The following is a 12,404-nucleotide window of genomic DNA, read 5'->3' on the forward strand; positions in this document are numbered from 1 at the left end:
TATTTGTATGAATCTAAGATAAGCAAATGGAATAGTGCCGTGGGGATGAACTCAAAGGGTTAGCTGACAAAGAAAGCATACAGAGATGGTGACAGCAATCCATATTGTAATTTAAACAAATGTGGTTTGATAAGGAGCCTCACTGTAAATACTATCCAGCAGCAATTATGAGCTCAGCTTGTGTCATACAGTATACACAAGAGAGCGGTTGTTACAACAAGAGGACAATGGCCCTTTATTTCAAATCAGATCCAACTGTTATGTATCTGATGTCATTGGTATAAGGCAACCTCATTGACAACATATTTATTGCAGAATTATTGAAGACCACACAGATTTAATGAGATATTTTGAAATGGGCCCACACTTTTAGAAGAAGAACTTCCTATGAGGCCCAAAATGATTTATATAAATAATAATAATTAATCATAATCTTCTTATATCATGTGTAACTTTAGTTAAAAGTAAATATTCATAATTAGTTTTAACGATAATCATTATACATCATTTTAAATGACTTATAGGGTCATCTATCATAATACTTAGAAATGTATACTTTTTATACAACCTATTTTAAAAATCCATAATGAAGTATACTGTGACATATGATTATACTGCATATGATAGTAATACATGATATAGTGTTATATCATTAGAATGTATTTTTACTATGAGAATTATAATACACTTTCAGAAAGTGACGTTTTAAGATGTATAATATGTTGTCATTGAGTGCTCATAAATATAATTACAGTGCTATTAAGAAATATAAGTATGTTTATAGGACATAATAGACATGGATGTGTCAACAAACTTGATTTATTATAATGGTGGCATGAGTTGCTAATGAATGGGCTTTTACACACTGGCTATTTGGACATACTTAAAAGATTGATATAATAAAAATGTGTTTGACGCCCCGGAGCTTCAGTTTAAGAGTTGGCAGTAACAGTCCTTAAAATGATTCCTAATACATAGAAGTACAGCGCAAAAACCTCTGCCTCAGATCTATCTGGGACACTGATGCCTGTGGAGCCTGCTGTCCAGGTTTTAAACCTAAGCACACCAACTGCTTGAGAGAAGTCATATCGCAATATGTGCAGCAGCCGGCAACAACCTCAAATAACTTCATTACAGTGCTGCATCTGTAGTGTGTGGGTAATATACATCCCATATTCACAAGCACCCTTTATGTTTTAGTGCACAGTTACGCATTTACTGGCATAAAAACCCAGATAAATCATGTTCAAAACTAGCCACGACCAAGTTTAGGCTGTAGCCCACCCACCTTTTGTGTCAGACTTAGTAATTAAGACCGCTAAAATGGGTCAGTTTTTTACTTTGGGATTTATTAGGTTTTGTTTTTTGGGGGGAGATGGGCTTTGTGACCATTATTAAAACAGATTAATTGGGTAATTTCAAGGAGTTGGTCGGGTCTAATCTGATGGGATTAGTGGCTCTTTAAATAGAGTTCTACGGCCCGGGGATTAGACGATCACGGCCAGTTGGCCTCAGGAGCAACAGATTTGTATCTCTTCTCATGTTTTTAGTTTAAGGGTAAAGTAGGTTATGATGCTGTATGTTGCCCTAAAGAGCTACAACTACATATTGGTTGTTTGGTTTGTAAAATATCTGAAAAATATCACGTCGATTTGTGATATCTTTAAACTTCTTGTTTTCACATTTGAAATTCAAAAAGATGTACTATATGGTATAAAACATAGAATAGTAGGATCTACTATTTGCTATAGCAGATAGTAACAGATCATTAGTTTGGAGCTTCCTGGAACACCTCCAGTGTTGGGATGTGTTTAGCCAGGATGGTGGGTTGGGGGCTGGGGGTGGAACGGGGGCACTACCAGGGGGCCCTATACCTTCCTCCCCTCAACTATCCTCCTCACATCTGGATACAATGTGGGAACAGGGCACTGAGGCCAGGGGGATTGCTGAAGGGAGGGTGTGGGTGTGCTGGGGGATTCTTTACAAAACATCAAGAGCCAATGGAAAAAGGTGGTGGTGGTTCTGCTGTTAGTGGATTTGGGGCTGTGTGTGTTGTGGTGGTGGTGGGGGGGAAGGTGGGAAGGTGGGGAGGTGGTAGGGGGAGACTAAAAAGCACCCTGTCTTTGGTCTCTTCTTCCCTGTGTAGTTGACTGCAAGGCCCCGAGCAATAGACAGACAGAGAGGCAGCTGGGAGCTGAGGTAGTAGCAAACAGCAGCAGAACACACAAATCCAGACAAGGTTACAAATCTGGTGTTTCTGGGTGAATACACCTGATAAAACAAGGCAATCAGTCAGTCAGCCTTATATTGCTATATACGCACCAAATACACTGATTGAATTCCACTTTTGATCCAAAGCATGGGAGCGAAAGGAACGCCTCAATTACCAACACTCTGATTTAGTTTGAAGACGTTTTCACGCATTTTAAACACATGAAATCCAATGTAATATCTGTTTCACAATCATACCGTCTGCAAAGTATGAAGGAATGAAGTCCTAATTAAATGAATCATTAAATGATTGAACCCCGGACCGAGTTAAAAGGGCCGGATGGATTGACAAACAAAAAATGATTGATTTATTTGATTTCATTTTTGCATTTTTTAGCTTCTGTCGCGAGCAGTTTTTATGGTGCTTTCTATAGGCCCGGTGGCGTAGCTGAAACTACACACACCATCCACAGTCACATCAATCCCACTTGTATATCATGGGTGGTTAACCCCCTCTGACAGCCTACAATCAGAAAAACATTTAACATTTTATGACCTACTAGAAAGAATGTAATGACTCCGCCAAGGCCAAATGTCTTAAAATGTTAATGAAAGTGAACAAAAATCAGTGAACCCACCCTGGGATCGGTGTCTGCTCCAAAATGTATTTATACAGATTTGCAATGCATTTGAACCAACCAACTTTGATGCATACAAATGGTGCACTTTCCATTACCATGTAAAACACCCATTGTGTCACTGGAATTCCATCTAGTTAAAATTGCAAAAATTGTCTCTACAGTCTGATTTGCCAACATTTACAGAACAAGGGCTACAACGAGGGTCTTGTTGAAAGAACGTAATGTAATGTATATCACTCAGTCATAACACAACTTAACTACATGATGGAAAAGGCTTGTACTTGTTATTCCTGCCGAGTAGAAACCCTCACACTAGATGACTCTTGCATTTGTTCACCTTGCATGCATGTGTGAAGTTGAACTGTATCTCTGATCCACATGTGGATTTGCGGTGAGCTCATTAGCCCTTGGGCGACCCTCCCCCCTCCTCTTCACCTCTGTCCTCAGTGACCCCGAAGCCTGCTTGACCCTGCCAGAGCTCCACTATTACTTCCTATACCCTGTTTCCTAACTCCTGTCCATCCTGCCATTACAAAGTATCGTAGAACAAAGGGGGAAAGACTGTCATACTCCTAACCCTAACCCTACCTCAAGCGTTGTCTAAATGTGTAGTTTCTGGCTTTTCTAGCTGTTCCTATTATCTTTAACAAGGCTCAGATATGTTCGCTTGACTCATTTTGAGAACTGGCAGCAAAGGAGAACTAAAACTGCACTCTGAATTTCCATATGAGTGGGTCTGCCCAGGAAATAACAATACTGACTTTCAGGCATGTCAATGAGAGCGTTGAACAACAGTCCTGCTCATTTAACGTAATTGTTGTTGGAGTATGATGTGTTTAGCTGTTATCCCATAACTCAGGAAAAAGGGAATCATGTCTTTTTTCCTCCATTATGATCAGAAAAGCAGTTTTTGACAGGATTAACCCCAGACTTCAATCCATCTACCCCCCACCCCACACACACTCAGTAAAAAGCATCGTGGCAAGGTTAGGCTGACATCAGTGCCTAACGATCAGTTCCTCTGTGGGCTGAATGATTAGCTGCAGTAGCCTGGAGACTTTTCCAGCTTGTTTCCCTAAGTTGGTCAGACATGCAACATCACTGGCCTTCAATCTGCTCTAACTAAACACTGTGTACATTCTCTCTGACTCTAAAGAGAGGGAAGACTTTTACGGACTAATAGACGATGCTAAGAATGTAGGGAATGTGGGGCAATTGAGGTGGATAGGGAAAATGTTTTTAAGTGTGTCGTGTTTAAAGTTGTTTTCGTACTCAAATGGAGCAACAACGGTATCTCCTCGAGGGAGATCAGACAACAATGTGAATGTTTGTATACATGGGTGGAGTAGTTAGCAGTTACATATCTGCATCAAAGTGAAACTGAAGTGAAATGACACATTGCAAATATTTGCAAATATCTTTAAAGGGGTATTCCCAAAAGTCCTGTTGTTTTCCAAAATGAAGTTCTAACGAAATGTTCTTTGCTGTCATACATCCGCTTCACAGAAAACTCTTATCAAACCTTTGAGTAATTATGTTTATGAAGTTTAAGCTTGCGGACACACCTTACTCCAACATCCACACTGGCCACCTATCGCTTTAAACACACACATAATAGGAAACTTTGTATCAGACTTCATCACTTTTTGGTAACCTTTTCATTCCAGTTTAGAGTGTGTTTATGAACTGGAACAGAATGGTGAATGCTAAAAAGGAGCCTCTCTGCTTAGGGAAACAGCTCACCCAACCCCCACCCACCCTTAATGCCCTCTGGGCTGCTGTGAGTTTGGATTAAGTTTGGGTGCCACGTCCCCTCCCTACCGGGCCCGGACGTCACCCCTGCCAAACATACAGAGTTTTTGTCATCGAGTGGCCTGTCAAAAGGAAGTCTTGCAGAGAGATAAATAGACTGAGGTTGAAAGAATGCAGAGGAAAGAAAGGCTGGTTTTACAAATGATAAGGAAACGTCTGCGTGCAGACCTGTCAAATATATTTCAAAAATGATTAGTTGACTAAGCAAATCAACAGAAAAATAATAGTTTGACTATCAATCTATCATTTTTCATTCAAAAATATTTCTGAAGACATTAGTTACAGCCCTGAAATATGTCAAAATATGCTAATTATGTGTCCAACTCATTGTTCATCAATCAAAGTGTTTTGTTTAATTTTTTTTTTGGTTGATTATGCATATGGAGACATTTATGTATTGAAATAAAACGTGAATCAATGCCTTAAGGTGTTTATGTTACACCATTGACAGGTTTGTTTTTAAATTCCCATTGTAACGCTATCTAATTAGGGTATCACTGCATTTGTGTGTGTGTGTGTGTGTGTGTGTGTGTGTGTGTGTGTGTGTGTGTGTGTGTGTGTGTGTGTGTGTGTGTGTGTGTGTGTGTGTGTGTGTGTGTGTGTGTGTGTGTGTGTGTGTGTGTGTGTGTGTGTGTGTGTGTGTGTGTGTGTGTGTGTGTGTGTGTGTGTGTGTGTGTGTGAAGCAGTGGATCGATAATGGCAGTCTACTACGGTGACATCTGGGCTGGACAAAGAGTGCTGTTCCTTCCCCCGGCAGCTCTCCCCTCCTCCCTCCCTCCCTCTTTCTCCCTTCCTCTCAATCCCCGATCACAGCCACGTGGTCCTCTGGGCTATTTCTCCCAGCTAAGCTTATTTCTCTTCTTTAATCCCGCAGCAATCACAGCAACAATGCCAAGCGTGAGTTCATAGACGCAGGCAGAAATCTATTAACTATGATCACTATGTCCGCTCAAAAGCTGATAAGCACTGCTAATGAATCCGGCACATTCAGCCTCAGCTCTGTGTGCTTGTGATTGTTATTTCATTGGATCATCAATAATGTGTAAGAGGGAAAATCAACATGAGTGCCAGTGATGGATAACGCAGCATGTACCGTATAACGGGCTAACATTGAAACTCTTGACATTCTACTTTCTGTAAATAAAAAAAACACACATCCTTTTCAATTTAACTGACTCTGTCAAGGAGCTGATAAGCTGCTTGCATCACTGCAGGCTCGAGCTGCTGCCTGCAAGTGTCCTCAGTTGCTCTGATAAATGGGTCGATATCCAACCTTGATTATCATACTCTCATTCACTCAGTGTGGGCCACCCCTGATTTAGTTCCTTTCATTCCTAAAGCTGATTCAATTATTGGTACAAATGATAGCAGTAGTTTGACCATGCAGTTTGTCAAAGCAACACACCTGCTTGTGTGACATGAAGATGAAAACGTCATGCACAAACACAAGATGTCTTTACACACTTGAACTTTCCTTAGGAACCTTTGAAGGAACTCATGGCAATTTGACCATGGGGACCAGTTTTCTCAACCCCCCTCCCTATGTCTGGGGGCGTAGTACTTTCTAGAGGTTGGTGAACTTCGGGCTGGGGCTTGAGGCACTGATCTGAATTTTCTGATTGGCCGTGCGCTCGCAATTCACAGGACGGCATCAACCGCCATTTGAAAAAAAGCCTGCATTTGACTGTTAACTGACACAGCTGTCAATCATTTGAGAGTTTGAGCCAGGCTAAAATGTTTTCATGCTATGATGCTTCTCCGGACCCTCAACACCATAGGCAAAGGATAAAAAGGCCCTGTTCCCTAATCCCCCCTGCCTCCACCCGCCTTAAACCCCACACCAACTCTAACCTCTCTCCTATCTTAATCCTCCGATTACTACATCCTTTTCTTTGGGCCTAATTTAGACAGCTATCAGGACTCACTCCCTGGACAGATCTGCTTGGTATGGCAGAGACTTGATCTTATGATCTTATTGGTCCTCATGGGTGGGGAGGATGCAGGTGTGACCCAAATAGAGGGATTACCTACCCACCTGTTGGTAAAGTTTCAAGAAAATGGTCGAGAATGTTTAGGTAAATAATAATGGACGTTCATATCCACATACTGGTAATGTCTAGGATGATGGTCTCAGTAAATGTAAATTGTTTGTGATTATCCGAGGCAGGAAGCGATGTGTTACCCATGGAGGGCTCATTTATAATTTAATCCAGGAGCTTGGTGTTTCTAGGCTAACGCAGAGAGATTGCCCTTTCAGAGTAAAAACCCCCACCATGCAGCAGGGAATCAATGCCGTCACCAGAGAACAGACACAAGACATCGTAGTATTTTCATTTTCTGTTTCATTTTCAAAATAAATAAGGAACAGCCTCTCCATAATCCAACCGTAATATGCCACCGACAGTGATCAAAACCTGTGAAGGCAGGCACATCCTTGCTTTCGTAAAAGACGTGATTGATACAATAGTAAGGAAGATCAGAACTTCAGCAGAACTGACTCAGGGTCTGTTCAAAGCCACACAACATCAACATGAGCAGTCGGGGCAGGAATGAAGAAGTCAAAGCAGGGTAGCAATTACACTTCAAAAAGTACTGAAAAGATTCAATCAAAGACCTATTTGCACAAAGCTAGCTCTGGAACTCTGCCAGACGTGAATTCCACAAGGTGCTGGAAACCACACAGAGACTTCAGTCCATGCTAATGCTAAAACAGGACATATACACACTTAAACAAAGAGATACTAACCGGGAGATACACCTGAACAAGAGTAAATGCAAATCTGGTCCTAATAATGCCTTGCATTTAGGATGGCATAAAGATGATTCTAGCATTTGCAGATATTGCTTTAAGTTATATGTTGGCCACTTGGGGGCAGCAGAAACAAGCTACAATGACAAAGTATCAGTCAATATGACAGACGTGTCATCATATTTGGCTCATTTATACATCTGGTAGATACAAAGCAGCATTAGCTCTCATTAACTCTGTTATGTGTTTCTATTTATTCGTATGCCAATGGCCGTGTTGTAATGAAACTTGGTGGAAGGAAAAACAGGCGGATACATATTACGCATTATTTTTCACTTATTGGAAAAACCACGTCTTTTCGCTCTGTTTTGGTCTACACCATCTCCTGAGGGAAATATATGGTTCTCTAACTGCTAAATTTGACACTGTTTTCTACCTCCTAACTTGTTCTTTCTGATGTTTAGTTCTGAGTAGGTAGACCTTGAATCGCATTTGAATCAGAAGTGTAAAGTTGCCGGCCAGAACATCAAAACATAAGTGGCAATAAATCTCTGTAGTGTTGCGATGAATTGCAAGTTGAGTAATTTGCTTTGATTTATCACTTTGAGCAAAATGTTTCATGTCAAACAAAGTCCATTGTTAATATCTTTTTGGGATTACGCATATTTAATATTAAAAGCAACAGAACCAGTTACTTATCAATTAGAAGATTTTTTTTGAAAATGTAGAAAAACAGTTTTGCCAAGCTCAGTGTCATTATACCTATTAAAAAAAATGACAGAGTCTTTATGGTGTTGCGCCCCCTTCTCAGTTGGTGAAGGTAAATGACTATGTCCATGGTGAAAAGGCACAAGGCAGTAATGAGTAATGAAAACAGCCGAGTTAGTGCTGCCATTCAGTGAAGGGCCTGCTGCTGTGGAATGTGAGGCGCCATTCATTCACATGGGTTAAAAATGCATTTCTGCCACCACAAAGCCCTGCCTTGTCCTCATTGTTTCTCACCACACCAATAAAACACTTCCACATTCTGAAGGGAGACGATAATGAAAATTAAATTGCTAATTTTACCCCTACATGTACAGGACAAAAACATAAGTAGGAGGTATGGGAGGGGAGGGGTGGTGAACTTTGCAAAAAAAAACTAAAAGTCAGGTCTTTGAAGGAGATAAACAGTCGAGTTGAAAGTTTAATCACGATAAGCGCCGGGACGCAAAAGTAAGCACACACAGGCGTACAAAAGACAAACACTCCTATTGACAGAAGCCCAATGTATGGCGCATTTATATGTAAAGAGCAATTACAAAACACTCCACTCGAGTCATGTGTGAGCTCTCGAGGGATCCGTGTGTGAATGTGAGGCATCTGCGCCAGGCTCTGGCAGAAACTGGTAGAAGCTTATTCCAACATGAATCACATTACTGACAATATGTCACATTTAAACACAGGTCATGTTCCTCTTCTGCCTCGGTTAACAGTGCTCAACAAGTGATCTCAGACATGACACTGCTTGGACACTTGTGACATCAGAAGAATACTCCCATAATGTGGCTCTTCCTTCAACAGAAAAACAAGTATGACCTAAAGTCTGCCAGAAATCAATAAAGAAAAGCATGTATTTACATACCAACCTTCAACTGTTCCTGGTTCTATGCATGGGGGGAACAGGTGGCACTCTTAAGGGCAATTTATCCACTTACAGTTAATTTGGGGAAGTTACATTATTTATTGTTGTGTGGTGTGTTCACTAGTATAACCACACAGTTTGGGGTTCAGGGTTGAGAAGAATTGCTTAACATAATGTCTGAAATGTAAAATAGGGGAGACAATGTAATCCTGTCTGCAAAACAACGCTCCGTCTCTTCCTCCCTCCCTCCCTATCCCCCCTCCCTCCCTTCCTCCCTCCCTATCTGTCTTTCTGTATCTGACCTTACACAGAAGAAAATACTGTACACAACCAGAGAGAAAAACAGTACTCCACAGAAAGGCCAAATCAACGGAGGGGGGAAAGCCATCAAGTACAGCAAGCTCACAGTTGTTGCACACACATTTTTTTTTAAAGATAACTATTGGATACTATTGGATACTGGAAGATTATCACCATAACCCATACTTTAAAAATCCCTCAATAACTATGCACAAGTACAGCAGCAGCCATTAGTCAACAGAAAAAGAATCCCCACTTGTTTTGATTATTGATTAATCGTTAAATGTACATTAAAAAAAATTGAGTAAAATGCCGTTTTCAGCTATTTAAATATGGACCAAAAGTAATTTCCTCTTTTTCTACATCATCTCATTGTTAATTTTTGGTGGGTTTTGGTGTGACAAAAGAAGTTTAAAGACAACAGCTTTGACTTGAGAAACTGGGATGGACATTTTTCACAGTTGTCTGACTCCTACAACAAACGATTAATCTAGAAAATACTGGAATTGTTCATGAAAAACTCAGATGGCACCAGGAAAATCATAGTGTTTGTTTGTGTGTGTGTGTGTGTGTGTGTGTGTGTGTGTGTGTGTGTGTGTGTGTGTGTGTGTGTGTGTGTGTGTGTGTGTGTGTGTGTGTGTGTGTGTGTGTGTGTGTGTGTGTGTGTGTGTGTGTGTGTCAGCACAGTAGCCTAATATTCCAAGTCAAAAACAACACCAGGTGAGCCTAAATTTCATTTGTCCCCCTCTATCTGTATTCCTTTACTATACACAACACGAAAGTGAGCATGTTTTTTGACACACGTGGGCGCGCAAGCACGTGCACGCGCGCACTGTCTTTTCTCTCTCTCTCTGTCTCACTCCACTGCAAACTGCTTTTACATAACTATCTCCTCCGATACTTCACTCAGCCCCTGAGGGAGGATCACTATGACAATCCCGTCCTTTAGTTTAATACACCACTAATAGGTATCTTTAATAGCTTTTATGTTGACCTTTATGGATGTTGTGCTCCTATTATCACCTTTAATTGTCACTTAGGGACTCCTGCTGCTGGTTAGTAAGTTCATGTCGCTCGTATCGTATGCTACTTTATGACATGTTACACCGCCTTCAATATCCCTTTAATAACTTCATGTTAATATACTACCCTTCCTTAGTTCATACTATCATATTTTTCGCAAGGTTTCACTCTGTTATCAGTCTTACATTCCTTAAAAATACCCTTATCTCCATTGTAGCACATGTACTTTTGCTGCCCCGTTTCTTAATCAGTCCACTCCTAAAGGAAATTACTGTGTTAAAGCCCAAAGAGTCGGTAAAGATTGGACTACATAGCAGCAGCCCGACGAACGCACCCTCCAAAAGAACAAACAATGATAATTATACAGTCACTTCCTTACCAGTTAGAAACACCGCTGACAAACACTCTCAAAAAGGGACCGGTGCAGCTCTCGGAACGTTAACATATATTAAAGAGTCCAGCTCCGGCAGAGATAGAGAGGAGAGCCGCGGTGTGTGCCGGTGCGGCGTCTGACAACAGCGACCCGGAGTTCAACTCGGCAAAAAAAACCGTGTGGAAATATTATTATTATTATCTCTGGCGAATTCCTATCTCCTTGTGTTATAGAGCAGTACAGGTTCCTCTCTCTCTATCTCTCTCTCTCTCTCTCTCTCTCTCTCTCTCTCTCTCTCTCTCTCTCTCTCTCACTCTCTCTCTCTCTCTCTCTCTCTCTCTCTCTCTCTCTCTCTCTCTCTCTCTCTCTCTCTCTTCCCCTCGCTGTTTCACGGTCTCTCTCTCTCTCCTGTCTCTTGTCGTTTCACTGCTGCTGCCTTCAGGTGTTATCGGGAAATGTCGCGATTCAGATTAGTCGATTAAAAAAAAGATAGCTCAGCTATTTTAATCTCGTTTAATTTACAAAAATGACCAACATTATATATTGTTCCTCTCATAGAGCGTCTCAATTGATTTTGAGATATCACTTTCGACTCTGTTACTACATGAATGAAATGTATAGTAGGCAAAGTAATCGTTAGTGAAAATAAACATTAAGTTGTTTTTGTAGTTTATCGATGAAGTCTCTATAGAAAAAGTTTTACGATAACTGTGATTATGATGAACAAACTGGAATAACGATAAACATACAGTATAATCATATCAGATTGGCCTAGCCTATGTGTCATTAAATACATATTTGGGTGTGTCAATATTATGATATAATAGTAGGGTTGCCTAAATTGAAACTAGCCTATACTGCATGTTTTCTTAGAGAAATCTGAGTTAATCCACAATGACATTGATTGACAATCATTAGTTTCCCATACTTCCCTCACTTAAAAGAAAGTGCACTACTGTAGGTAGGCTCAAATAGGGTCTTATGACGAAACTCATGTGATAATCTAACATGTCACAGTATGTCTGCTCGTGCGATTCAATCGTGGAAGTGCCGGAGTTTATAGCCGTCCATGAATGCATCACCACAAATGGAAAGAAACCCTGTGTGTGTGCGTGTGTGTGTGTGTGTGTGGACAGGATAAAAAAAGGAGAAGCAGAAAAGTTTGTCCTTGTCACTGAACCTGAGTGCACACACATCTCACATTTTAACAGTGTGTGTATGTGTTTCGTCTCCATTGCGTTCTATCAGCAGGATCAGCTGCTTTGTTGATGTGTGTGTGGGTTTAAAGTGTCCAGAAGAACAATTGCCCCCGGCCCATACCCCTGAGCAGTCCCACCACCATACATGCGCAATGGTATATCCTGTGCGCAAAAAGACGTGTTGGTGCCACACACAGCCTGCGATCGCGCTAGCCTACTTTGACACACACACACACACACACACACACACACACACACACACACACACACACACACACACACACACACACACACACTTCGTTCCAGTCACCTGCACGTAAAGGCAACACGTCTGATAGTGGAGTTAAAGAGAAAACGTCACTCGGATTGCCCCCCCCCCCCCCCCAGTCGCAGCTATTGTGTCGGCTCACATCCTGTAGGTACATCATCATTTGGGGAGGAAAAAAAAAAGTTACATGCATGCCCCCCCCCC

General features: G+C 41.2%; 1 protein-coding gene across 1 annotated transcript in view; it reads right to left on the reverse strand.

Annotated features, from left to right (window-relative positions):
- The window catches only part of LOC117480217 (zinc finger protein 516-like), a 45,918-nt gene extending 34,926 nt beyond the window's left edge, over window positions 1-10,992 (reverse strand). Inside the window, 1 exon segment of the mRNA XM_034127448.1 lies at window positions 10,740-10,992. The gene's annotated coding sequence lies outside the window, so the exon portion shown is untranslated.
- Between the last annotated feature and the right edge of the window lie 1,412 nt (window positions 10,993-12,404).

This window comes from Trematomus bernacchii, unplaced genomic scaffold, assembly GCF_902827165.1.
Source record: "Trematomus bernacchii unplaced genomic scaffold, fTreBer1.1, whole genome shotgun sequence".
Lineage (NCBI taxonomy): Eukaryota > Metazoa > Chordata > Actinopteri > Perciformes > Nototheniidae > Trematomus > Trematomus bernacchii.